The sequence below is a fragment of the Pleurodeles waltl genome, chromosome 12 (assembly GCF_031143425.1).
Source record: "Pleurodeles waltl isolate 20211129_DDA chromosome 12, aPleWal1.hap1.20221129, whole genome shotgun sequence".
NCBI lineage: Eukaryota > Metazoa > Chordata > Amphibia > Caudata > Salamandridae > Pleurodeles > Pleurodeles waltl.
In genome coordinates this window covers 125,877,575-125,889,967 of record NC_090451.1, presented here as the reverse complement: position 1 = coordinate 125,889,967, position 12,393 = coordinate 125,877,575, and the positions used below count along the sequence as shown (strand labels likewise).

General features: G+C 42.4%; 2 non-coding genes across 2 annotated transcripts; both read right to left on the bottom strand.

Moving 5' to 3' along the window:
- Nucleotides 1-4,005: 4,005 nt before the first annotated feature.
- On the bottom strand, nt 4,006-4,087 carry TRNAL-AAG (transfer RNA leucine (anticodon AAG)). The gene has a single exon. It is a non-coding gene; the product is annotated as a tRNA-Leu (tRNA).
- Nucleotides 4,088-8,206: 4,119 nt separating this feature from the next.
- Nucleotides 8,207-8,288, bottom strand: TRNAL-AAG (transfer RNA leucine (anticodon AAG)). The gene has a single exon. It is a non-coding gene; the product is annotated as a tRNA-Leu (tRNA).
- Between the last annotated feature and the right edge of the window lie 4,105 nt (nt 8,289-12,393).

The window sequence follows — 12,393 nt, the reverse complement described above, 5'->3', positions numbered from 1 at the left end:
TACAATGTCGGGAGGGTGATGTGGTAATTGAAGGTTATCTCTCTTACTCAGTCACTGCACAAGTCTTCTCCCACCTGCTCGGACCTAGTGCAATCACCTTAAAAGACAACACTCTCCGAGCAATGACTTCCAACCAAGGTATAAGCACCTGCTCTACATAGGCAATGTGACTCCATCATTTTCTAATGAAACAAGTGTTCATACTGGTGGGCTCATTTCTTTGGGTGGGATCTAATGAATGAGCAGTTCATTCAAAAATAACTGAGGAGTTGCACGTATTCATGACATCAGCCCTATTGCCGCACCCAGTCTCCCCAACATACTGTTTAGCTTTCCAGTGACGTCATGTCTTGTGTGGCCTATTCACATTCCGCTGTTAATATTTTTTAGCCAATAGAATTTCACAGGCTCCCGTCTTTGAGCTCACATTGAAAAGGCACAAGTCCCAAAATGCAACCGGGTGCTGTTTAAAACTCCAGCACTGGTGGGCGGTGCCCCAGGTGACATGGGGTCCACCTGGATGCCCTGACTGCCTTTTCACGTGACAGTCACAGACACACACAGGACAGAGGTTCAAAAGCTATTCTGAAAGAAGTAAGCACAACAGGCCCACGTGAAACTAAACTTTTTAAATAGATGATTTTTGTTTCTATTGACCTGGTTCTCACTCGTTCTGCGCGCCAAGTTAAATGTAAATGAGCCCCGCAATAAAAATGCACAGAGGATGGTAAAATTCACTTCACTCTGCGCTCGTTGATGCTGAGAGCATGGTTGTCAGCCCGCACGCTTGTTATTTTGATGTGGAATTACTTGATTGCTTTGTGATAATTTTAATTACTCCGAATTGCAAGCTCCCCTACCCCAGTAATAATGTTTGAGGTATTGCTTCCCTACCACACCAACAAGGCCACCCTCTGACCAAGTCCTTTGCCTCTCTTCAGAACTACCATAAGCCCCTCCATGCACTAGGAACTTTTTGCTTGACGACCATCTAGGCGTCCTTGGAATATTGATATTTAGAAGTAACAATGTTTGTTTATTTTAACTAACTGACCTTTTTAGGGTCTCGCTTGATAGACTCTGTAGTATTCAGTAAAGGGCTTGGAGCCCGCATGTCTCTCACCATTTTTTTATTTATGTGGCACTCTTCTTTACAGTTTCCTAATTCATCAAGGCATGTCTTGCATCATTTCCGTTCCTCTCTGTAGAGCAGCGACCAAGCGTTGATTGATTCAGCTTAATCAGTGCCTGACCGCTGCTCCCCACCTGATCAAGGTACTATTTTTTCCTTTTACCTTCTAGTGCCCTGCAAACAGAAGGCTTGTGACTGGCAAAAACATGCCCAGCAGGACAACCAAAACTGTTAAGTTTTAAATTTAAATCGAACTTTCTTTTATTTTGCCAAATCGTCTTTTCCCACGTTCCACGCATGTTTTCTTTTGCTTTTGTTCGTGGGCACTCTTCTCAAAAGATGACGATTAGCTCGTTTAAAATATTGCAAATCAACAGTGTTTCTTTATTATGTGTAAATTCTGAAATTAATCTTTAACACATAATCCTGCGGTACACTTCAATCCACCCCACTCCAATCTTCCCCACTACAATCCACCCCATCCAGACCACTTCACCCACACTAATCCACCTCACTCCAGTCCAAATCACTCACCCGAATCCAATCCACTCTAACTCATCCTACTCCAATCCTCTCCACCCACCCCAAGCAAATCTGTCTCACTCCAATGTGCCCCACTATAATAAAAAACAATCTGCACCACTCCAAAACAATCTGTCCCACTTCGATCCAAAACAATCTGCCCCACTCCACTTCAAAACAATCTCCCCTACTCCAATTCAAAACAATCTACCCCACTGCAATCTGCTGCACTCCAATCAAAAACAAACTACCACACTGCAATCCAAAACAATCTGCCATACTGCAATCGAAAACAATCTGTCCCACCCAAGGCAGTGGTGGCTGGTGCACTTTGGAAGGAGTTGGTGGGAGGGAAAAATAGTTCATCTGAAGCTAAGTGAAGAAATTGGAATAAAATAGTGCATTTTAACCCCTTCGCTGCCAGCCTTTTCCCCCTCAGGTGCCAGGCATTTTTTTGGCTATTTGGGGCAGGGCGCGCTTAGGCCCTCATAGATTTTTGTCCACATAAGCTATCCATGCCAAATTTGCGTCCTTTTTTTCCAACATCCTAGGGATTCTAGAGGTACCCAGACTTTGTGGGTTCCCCTGAAGGAGACCAAGAAATTAGCCAAAATACAGTAAAAATTTTGTTTTAAAAAAGAAAAAATGGAAAAAAGGGCTGGAGAAGAAGGCTTGTGGTTTTTGTCCCTGAAATTGGCATCAACAAAGGGTTTGCACTGCTAAAATCACCAGCTTCCCAGCTTTCAGGGACAGGCAGACTTGAATCAGAAAACCCAATTTTTCAACACAATTTTGGCATTTTACTGGGACATACCCCATTTTTACGATTTTGTGTGCTTTTAGCCTCCTTCCAGTCAGTGACAGAAATGGGTGTGAAACCAATGCTGGGTCCCAGTAACCTAAACATTTTTGAAAAGAAGACAACATTCTGAATTCAGCAATGGGTAACTTGTGTAGATCTTACAAGTGTTTCCTACAGAAAATAACAACTGAAATAAAAAAAAAATATTGAAATTGAGAAGAAAAAAACAGCCATTTTCCTCTACGTTTTACTCTGTAACTTTTTTCTGCAATGTCAGATTTTTGAAAGCAATATACCATTACGCCTGCTGGACTCTTCTGGTTGCGGGGATATATAGGGCTTGTAGGTTCATCAAGAACCCTAGGTATCCAGAGAAAATAAATGAGCTGCACCTTGCAGTGGGTTTTCATTCTATACCGGGTATACTGCAATTAATTTGCCGAAGTATATAGAGTGAAAAATAGGTATCAAGAAAACCTTTCTATTTCCAAAATGGGCACAAGATAAGGAGTGAAGGAGCAGTGGTTATTTGCACATCTCTGAATTCTGGGGTGCCCACACTAGCATGCGAATTAAAGGGCATTTCTCAAATAGACGTCTTTTTTACACACTGTCTTATATTTGGAAGGAAAAAATGTAGATAAAGACAAGGGGCAGTAACTCTTGTTTTGCTATTCTATGTTTCCCCAAGTCTCCCGATAACATTTTTTACCTCACTTGTGTGGGTAGGCCTAGCGCCCGCGACAGGAAGTGCCCCAAAACACAACGTGGACACATCAAATTTTCCCAAAGAAAACCAAAACCTAGGTAAAAGACATTGTCATTTGCAACGCCAATAGCTCTAACTCTCACAAATGTGAGACCTTTCGCATTGCAAATGCTTGTTTTTTTGTGCAGGCAAGTGTGCATGGAGCCTGCTTTGGTTCTTAAGACCTCAGACCTAAAGCAAAGCTTAGACAGAAACATAGCAATGTGCCCTTTGCACACAGTTAGAGATCCTACTAAATGGAGTCATATATAGGTCTGCACGGCCATTTTGCTCAATTTTGTTGTGATATAAAGTTTCGGTAGAGCTCAATGAGAGTTGGTAGTTATGGCCGAGTGGTTAAGGTGATGGGCTTGAAATCCTTTGGGGGTTCCCTGCACGGGTTTGAATCCTGCTGACTTCCTCTGTTGTTTATTTTAAACCTGATTTTTAAAATAACTGTGAAGAACACATTTACCAACTTTATTTGGGAAGATAGATAATTTACTTTAAATCTTTATTTAACAGAGGTTCGATTTTATTTTGCAGAGAGAAGAGCGGGTGACCGCGTGGGGAGAACAAATGATTTGTTAATCCTTCCATCGGTAGGTGATCTAAGCAGAATGAAGCAAAACAACAGCAGCGCCAATCAGCCGATTTCTTGGAGTCCACGGTTTAGGAGTTTACTTAGAAGGAGACTGTAAAAGAGTTTTAAAATTAGGGACCTATTGGTAGAGTCACTGTTTATGCAAATTGAAGGGTCAGAAGGGAGATGCGTCATTAAGATCTGTAAAAATCCATCTCTGGCAGCGGTGGGATTTGAACCCACGCCTCCAAAGAGACTGGAGCCTTAATCCAGCGCCTTAGACCGCTCGGCCACGCTACCTGCTGCTCTCAGTGTGTCTGTGCACTTGATGAGCACCGCAACCCTGAGCCTCCTCACTGAGTGTGGAAAGTCGAGTTGATAAACCATTTCATGGACATGATTACAATGTCGGGAGGGTGATGTGGTAATTGAAGGTTATCTCTCTTACTCAGTCACTGCACAAGTCTTCTCCCACCTGCTCGGACCTAGTGCAATCACCTTAAAAGACAACACTCTCCGAGCAATGACTTCCAACCAAGGTATAAGCACCTGCTCTACATAGGCAATGTGACTCCATCATTTTCTAATGAAACAAGTGTTCATACTGGTGGGCTCATTTCTTTGGGTGGGATCTAATGAATGAGCAGTTCATTCAAAAATAACTGAGGAGTTGCACGTATTCATGACATCAGCCCTATTGCCGCACCCAGTCTCCCCAACATACTGTTTAGCTTTCCAGTGACGTCATGTCTTGTGTGGCCTATTCACATTCCGCTGTTAATATTTTTTAGCCAATAGAATTTCACAGGCTCCCGTCTTTGAGCTCACATTGAAAAGGCACAAGTCCCAAAATGCAACCGGGTGCTGTTTAAAACTCCAGCACTGGTGGGCGGTGCCCCAGGTGACATGGGGCCCACCTGGATGCTCTGACTGCCTTTCACGTGACAGTCACAGACACACACAGGACAGAGGTTCAAAAGCTATTCTGAAAGAAGTAAGCACAACAGGCCCACGTGAAACTAAACTTTTTAAATAGATGATTTTTGTTTCTATTGACCTGGTTCTCATTCGTTCTGCGCGCCAAGTCAAATGTAAATGAGCCCCGCAATAAAAATGCACAGAGGATGGTAAAATTCACTTCACTCTGCGCTCGTTGATGCTGAGAGCATGGTTGTCAGCCCGCACGCTTGTTATTTTGATGTGGAATTACTTGATTGCTTTGTGATAATTTTCATTACTCCGAATTGCAAGCTCCCCTACCCCAGTAATAACGTTTGAGGTATTGCTTCCCTACCACACCAACAAGGCCACCGTCTGACCAAGTCCTTTGCCTCTCTTCAGAACTACCATAAGCCCCTCCATGCACTAGGAACTTTTTGCTTGACGACCATCTAGGCGTCCTTGGAATATTGATATTTAGAAGTAACAATGTTTGTTTATTTTAACTAACTGACCTTTTTAGGGTCTCGCTTGATAGACTCTGTAGCATTCAGTAAAGGGCTTGGAGCCCGCATGTCTCTCACCATTTTTTTATTTATGTGGCACTCTTCTTTACAGTTTCCTAATTCATCAAGGCATGTCTTGCATCATTTCCGTTCCTCTCTGTAGAGCAGCGACCAAGCGTTGATTGATTCAGCTTAATCAGTGCCTGACCGCTGCTCCCCACCTGATCAAGGTACTATTTTTTCCTTTTACCTTCTAGTGCCCTGCAAACAGAAGGCTTGTGACTGGCAAAAACATGCCCAGCAGGACAACCAAAACTGTTAAGTTTTAAATTTAAATCGAACTTTCTTTTATTTTGCCAAATCGTCTTTTCCCACGTTCCACGCATGTTTTCTTTTGCTTTTGGTCGTGGGCACTCTTCTCAAAAGATGACGATTAGCTCGTTTAAAATATTGCAAATCAACAGTGTTTCTTTATTATGTGTAAATTCTGAAATTAATCTTTAACACATAATCCTGCGGTACACTTCAATCCACCCCACTACAATCTTCCCCACTACAATCCACCCCATCCAGACCACTTCACCCACACTAATCCACCTCACTCCAGTCCAAATCACTCACCCGAATCCAATCCACTCTAACTCATCCTACTCCAATCCTCTCCACCCACCCCAAGCAAATCTGTCTCACTCCAATGTGCCCCACTATAATAAAAAACAATCTGCACCACTCCAAAACAATCTGTCCCACTTCGATCCAAAACAATCTGCCCCACTCCAATCTGCCCGACTCCACTTCAAAACAATCTCCCCTACTCCAATTCAAAACAATCTACCCCACTGCAATCTGCTGCACTCCAATCAAAAACAAACTACCACACTGCAATCCAAAACAATCTGCCATACTGCAATCGAAAACAATCTGTCCCACCCAAGGCAGTGGTGGCTGGTGCACTTTGAAAGGAGTTGGTGGGAGGGAAAAATAGTTCATCTGAAGCTAAGTGAAGAAATTGGAATAAAATAGTGCATTTTAACCCCTTCGCTGCCAGCCTTTTCCCCCTCAGGTGCCAGGCATTTTTTTGGCTATTTGGGGCAGGGCGCGCTTAGGCCCTCATAGATTTTTGTGCACATAAGCTATCCACGCCAAATTTGCGTCCTTTTTTTCCAACATCCTAGGGATTCTAGAGGTACCCAGACTTTGTGGGTTCCCCTGAAGGAGACCAAGAAATTAGCCAAAATACAGTAAAAATTTTGTTTTAAAAAAGAAAAAAATGGAAAAAAGGGCTGGAGAAGAAGGCTTGTGGTTTTTGTCCCTGAAATTGGCATCAACAAAGGGTTTGCACTGCTAAAATCACCAGCTTCCCAGCTTTCAGGGACAGGCAGACTTGAATCAGAAAACCCAATTTTTCAACACAATTTTGGCATTTTACTGGGACATACCCCATTTTTACGATTTTGTGTGCTTTTAGCCTCCTTCCAGTCAGTGACAGAAATGGGTGTGAAACCAATGCTGGGTCCCAGTAACCTAAACATTTTTGAAAAGAAGACAACATTCTGAATTCAGCAATGGGTAACTTGTGTAGATCTTACAAGTGTTTCCTACAGAAAATAACAACTGAAATAAAAAAAAAATATTGAAATTGAGAAGAAAAAAACAGCCATTTTCCTCTACGTTTTACTCTGTAACTTTTTTCTGCAATGTCAGATTTTTGAAAGCAATATACCATTACGCCTGCTGGACTCTTCTGGTTGCGGGGATATATAGGGCTTGTAGGTTCATCAAGAACCCTAGGTATCCAGAGAAAATAAATGAGCTGCACCTTGCAGTGGGTTTTCATTCTATACCGGGTATACTGCAATTAATTTGCCGAAGTATATAGAGTGAAAAATAGGTATCAAGAAAACCTTTCTATTTCCAAAATGGGCACAAGATAAGGAGTGAAGGAGCAGTGGTTATTTGCACATCTCTGAATTCTGGGGTGCCCACACTAGCATGCGAATTAAAGGGCATTTCTCAAATAGACGTCTTTTTTACACACTGTCTTATATTTGGAAGGAAAAAATGTAGATAAAGACAAGGGGCAGTAACTCTTGTTTTGCTATTCTATGTTTCCCCAAGTCTCCCGATAACATTTTTTACCTCACTTGTGTGGGTAGGCCTAGCGCCCGCGACAGGAAGTGCCCCAAAACACAACGTGGACACATCAAATTTTCCCAAAGAAAACCAAAACCTAGGTAAAAGACATTGTCATTTGCAACGCCAATAGCTCTAACTCTCACAAATGTGAGACCTTTCGCATTGCAAATGCTTGTTTTTTTGTGCAGGCAAGTGTGCGTGGAGCCTGCTTTGGTTCTTAAGACCTCAGACCTAAAGCAAAGCTTAGACAGAAACATAGCAATGTGCCCTTTGCACACAGTTAGAGATCCTACTAAATGGAGTCATATATAGGTCTGCACGGCCATTTTGCACAATTTTGTTGTGATATAAAGTTTCGGTATAGCTCAATGAGAGCTGGTAGTTATGGCCGCGGGTTAAGGTGATGGGCTTGAAATCCTTTGGGGGTTCCCTGCACGGGTTTGAATCCTGCTGACTACCTCTGTTGTTTATTTTAAACCTGATTTTTAAAATAACTGTGAAGAACACATTTACCAACTTTATTTGGGAAGATAGATAATTTACTTTAAATCTTTATTTAACAGAGGTTCGATTTTATTTTGCAGAGAGAAGAGCGGGTGACCGCGTGGGGAGAACAAATTATTTGTTAAACCTTCCATTTGAAGGTGATCTAAGCAGAATGAAGCAAAACAACAGCAGCGCCAATCAGCCGATTTCTTGGAGTCCACGGTTTAGGAGTTTACTTAGAAGGAGACTGTAAAAGAGTTTTAAAATGAGGGACCTATTGGTAGAGTCACTGTTTATGCAAATTGAAGGTCAGAAGGGAGATGCGTCATTAAGATCTGTAAAAATCCATCTCTGGCAGCGGTGGGATTTGAACCCACGCCTCCAAAGAGACTGGAGCCTTAATCCAGCGCCTTAGACCGCTCGGCCACGCTACCTGCTGCTCTCAGTGTGTCTGTGCACTTGATGAGCACCGCAACCCTGAGCCTCCTCACTGAGTGTGGAAAGTCGAGTTGATAAACCATTTCATGGACATGATTACAATGTCGGGAGGGTGATGTGGTAATTGAAGGTTATCTCTCTTACTCAGTCACTGCACAAGTCTTCTCCCACCTGCTCGGACCTAGTGCAATCACCTTAAAACACAACACTCTCCGAGCAATGACTTCCAACCAAGGTATAAGCACCTGCTCTACATAGGCAATGTGACTCCATCATTTTCTAATGAAACAAGTGTTCATACTGGTGGGCTCATTTCTTTGGGTGGGATCTAATGAATGAGCAGTTCATTCAAAAATAACTGAGGAGTTGCACGTATTCATGACATCAGCCCTATTGCCGCACCCAGTCTCCCCAACATACTGTTTAGCTTTCCAGTGACGTCATGTCTTGTGTGGCCTATTCACATTCCGCTGTTAATATTTTTTAGCCAATAGAATTTCACAGGCTCCCGTCTTTGAGCTCACATTGAAAAGGCACAAGTCCCAAAATGCAACCCGGTGCTGTTTAAAACTCCAGCACTGGTGGGCGGTGCCCCAGGTGACATGGGGTCCACCTGGATGCCCTGACTGCCTTTTCACGTGACAGTCACAGACACACACAGGACAGAGGTTCAAAAGCTATTCTGAAAGAAGTAAGCACAACAGGCCCAAGTGAAACTAAACTTTTTAAATAGATGATTTTTGTTTCTATTGACCTGGTTCTCACTCGTTCTGCGCGCCAAGTCAAATGTAAATGAGCCCCGCAATAAAAATGCACAGAGGATGGTAAAATTCACTTCACTCTGCGCTCGTTGATGCTGAGAGCATGGTTGTCAGCCCGCACGCTTGTTATTTTGATGTGGAATTACTTGATTGCTTTGTGATAATTTTCATTACTCCGAATTGCAAGCTCCCCTACCCCAGTAATAACGTTTGAGGTATTGCTTCCCTACCACACCAACAAGGCCACCCTCTGACCAAGTCCTTTGCCTCTCTTCAGAACTACCATAAGCCCCTCCATGCACTAGGAACTTTTTGCTTGACGACCATCTAGGCGTCCTTGGAATATTGATATTTAGAAGTAACAATGTTTGTTTATTTTAACTAACTGACCTTTTTAGGGTCTCGCTTGATAGACTCTGTAGCATTCAGTAAAGGGCTTGGAGCCCGCATGTCTCTCACCATTTTTTTATTTATGTGGCACTCTTCTTTTCAGTTTCCTAATTCATCAAGGCATGTCTTGCATCATTTCCGTTCCTCTCTGTAGAGCAGCGACCAAGCGTTGATTGATTCAGCTTAATCAGTGCCTGACCGCTGCTCCCCACCTGATCAAGGTACTATTTTTTCCTTTTACCTTCTAGTGCCCTGCAAACAGAAGGCTTGTGACTGGCAAAAACATGCCCAGCAGGACAACCAAAACTGTTAAGTTTTAAATTTAAATCGAACTTTCTTTTATTTTGCCAAATCGTCTTTTCCCACGTTCCACGCATGTTTTCTTTTGCTTTTGTTCGTGGGCACTCTTCTCAAAAGATGACGATTAGCTCGTTTAAAATATTGCAAATCAACAGTGTTTCTTTATTATGTGTAAATTCTGAAATTAATCTTTAACACATAATCCTGCGGTACACTTCAATCCACCCCACTCCAATCTTCCCCACTACAATCCACCCCATCCAGACCACTTCACCCACACTAATCCACCTCACTCCAGTCCAAATCACTCACCCGAATCCAATCGACTCTAACTCATCCTACTCCAATCCTCTCCACCCACCCCAAGCAAATCTGTCTCACTCCAATGTGCCCCACTATAATAAAAAACAATCTGCACCACTCCAAAACAATCTGTCCCACTTCGATCCAAAACAATCTGCCCCACTCTACTTCAAAACAATCTCCCCTACTCCAATTCAAAACAATCTACCCCACTGCAATCTGCTGCACTCCAATCAAAAACAAACTACCACACTGCAATCCAAAACAATCTGCCATACTGCAATCGAAAACAATCTGTCCCACCCAAGGCAGTGGTGGCTGGTGCACTTTGAAAGGAGTTGGTGGGAGGGAAAAATAGTTCATCTGAAGCTAAGTGAAGAAATTGGAATAAAATAGTGCATTTTAACCCCTTCGCTGCCAGCCTTTTCCCCCTCAGGTGCCAGGCATTTTTTTGGCTATTTGGGGCAGGGCGCGCTTAGGCCCTCATAGATTTTTGTCCACATAAGCTATCCACGCCAAATTTGCGTCCTTTTTTTCCAACATCCTAGGGATTCTAGAGGTACCCAGACTTTGTGGGTTCCCCTGAAGGAGACCAAGAAATTAGCCAAAATACAGTAAAAATGTTGTTTTAAAAAAGAAAAAAATGGAAAAAAGGGCTGGAGAAGAAGGCTTGTGGTTTTTGTCCCTGAAATTGGCATCAACAAAGGGTTTGCACTGCTAAAATCACCAGCTTCCCAGCTTTCAGGGACAGGCAGACTTGAATCAGAAAACCCAATTTTTCAACACAATTTTGGCATTTTACTGGGACATACCCCATTTTTACGATTTTGTGTGCTTTTAGCCTCCTTCCAGTCAGTGACAGAAATGGGTGTGAAACCAATGCTGGGTCCCAGTAACCTAAACATTTTTGAAAAGAAGACAACATTCTGAATTCAGCAATGGGTAACTTGTGTAGATCTTACAAGTGTTTCCTACAGAAAATATCAACTGAAATAAAAAAAAAAATATTGAAATTGAGAAGAAAAAAACAGCCATTTTCCTCTACGTTTTACTCTGTAACTTTTTTCTGCAATGTCAGATTTTTGAAAGCAATATACCATTACGCCTGCTGGACTCTTCTGGTTGCGGGGATATATAGGGCTTGTAGGTTCATCAAGAACCCTAGGTATCCAGAGAAAATAAATGAGCTGCACCTTGCAGTGGGTTTTCATTCTATACCGGGTATACTGCAATTAATTTGCCGAAGTATATAGAGTGAAAAATAGGTATCAAGAAAACCTTTCTATTTCCAAAATGGGCACAAGATAAGGAGTGAAGGAGCAGTGGTTATTTGCACATCTCTGAATTCTGGGGTGCCCACACTAGCATGCGAATTAAAGGGCATTTCTCAAATAGACGTCTTTTTTACACACTGTCTTATATTTGGAAGGAAAAAATGTAGATAAAGACAAGGGGCAGTAACTCTTGTTTTGCTATTCTATGTTTCCCCAAGTCTCCCGATAACATTTTTTACCTCACTTGTGTGGGTAGGCCTAGCGCCCGCGACAGGAAGTGCCCCAAAACACAACGTGGACACATCAAATTTTCCCAAAGAAAAGCAAAACCTAGGTAAAAGACATTGTCATTTGCAACGCCAATAGCTCTAACTCTCACAAATGTGAGACCTTTCGCATTGCAAATGCTTGTTTTTTTGTGCAGGCAAGTGTGCGTGGAGCCTGCTTTGGTTCTTAAGACCTCAGACCTAAAGCAAAGCTTAGACAGAAACATAGCAATGTGCCCTTTGCACACAGTTAGAGATCCTACTAAATGGAGTCATATATAGGTCTGCACGGCCATTTTGCACAATTTTGTTGTGATATAAAGTTTCGGTAGAGCTCAATGAGAGCTGGTAGTTATGGCCGAGTGGTTAAGGTGATGGGCTTGAAATCCTTTGGGGGTTCCCTGCACGGGTTTGAATCCTGCTGACTACCTCTGTTGTTTATTTTAAACCTGATTTTTAAAATAACTGTGAAGAACACATTTACCAACTTTATTTGGGAAGATAGATAATTTACTTTAAATCTTTATTTAACAGAGGTTCGATTTTATTTTGCAGAGAGAAGAGCGGGTGACCGCGTGGGGAGAACAAATGATTTGTTAAACCTTCCATTTGAAGGTGATCTAAGCAGAATGAAGCAAAACAACAGCAGCGCCAATCAGCCGATTTCTTGGAGTCCACGGTTTAGGAGTTTACTTAGAAGGAGACTGAAAAAGAGTTTTAAAATTAGGGACCTATTGGTAGAGTCACTGTTTATGCAAATTGAAGGGTCAGAAGGGAGATGCGTCATTAAGATCTGTAAAAATCCAT